An 837-nucleotide genomic window follows, 5' to 3' on the forward strand; every position below is an offset into this window, starting at 1 on the left:
GTGGGCGATGGCTGATGACTGTTAGACGAGTCAGCACGCAGCTGCGCTACTCAATAGTGATAGTCAAACGTCCAATTCGATGCAAGAAGCGAGGTGGTAGAGGATAGTGCAAGTGCATGCAAATGTGCTGTATGTGAATTGCGTGACTATATCGCGCGTCGGGGCGTCATAATTTGGTGGAGAGGGTGGAGGTTAGGTTATCGATTTGCTAGGCGCATAGCGCAGTGGTAGCGCGTCCCCTTGCAAGCAGAAGGCCCCGGGTTCAATCCCCGGTGTGTCCAACTCTTTGTTCGACTCACCTCCACTTGCACGCTGTGCTGGAGCGCCTACGACAACACCGCGCCATTATGTTTCTCCGCGAGGCAAACCATACATCTGGCTCTGTTTCCAACAGCTGCGCAGGACTACTGGTTAGGGCTGCTTAGCCTACCTCGTAGCCCGACTCATTGCGGGACAAGCTCGCTTTACGGCGTAGTCAAACAGCAGACACCCCTCAACCGTCGACTGAAGCCAGCGGCACAATCGTCGATCTGTCGAGTTCGTCCTACCACCACGCCGGTTTTGCCGTTTGTGTGTTGGTGTAGTCTCGACGTCAAAAGACTCGGGTGTGTGGCGATGGCTGGTGACTTGTTTGGACGAGTCAGCTCGCTGTTGGCGCTTGGATGAATAGTTGAAGGCCAAACGTGCAATTCGATGCAAGAAGCGGGTGGTAGAGGATAGTGCAAGTGCATGCAAATGTGCTCTATGTGAATGCGTGACTATATCGCGCGTGGGGGCGTCATAAATTTGTGTGGAAGGTGGAGGTTAGGTTATCGATTTGCTGGGCGCATAGCGGAA

Source organism: Phytophthora infestans, genomic scaffold (genome assembly GCF_000142945.1).
Source record: "Phytophthora infestans T30-4 supercont1.25 genomic scaffold, whole genome shotgun sequence".
Taxonomy (NCBI): Eukaryota; Oomycota; class Peronosporomycetes; order Peronosporales; family Peronosporaceae; genus Phytophthora; species Phytophthora infestans.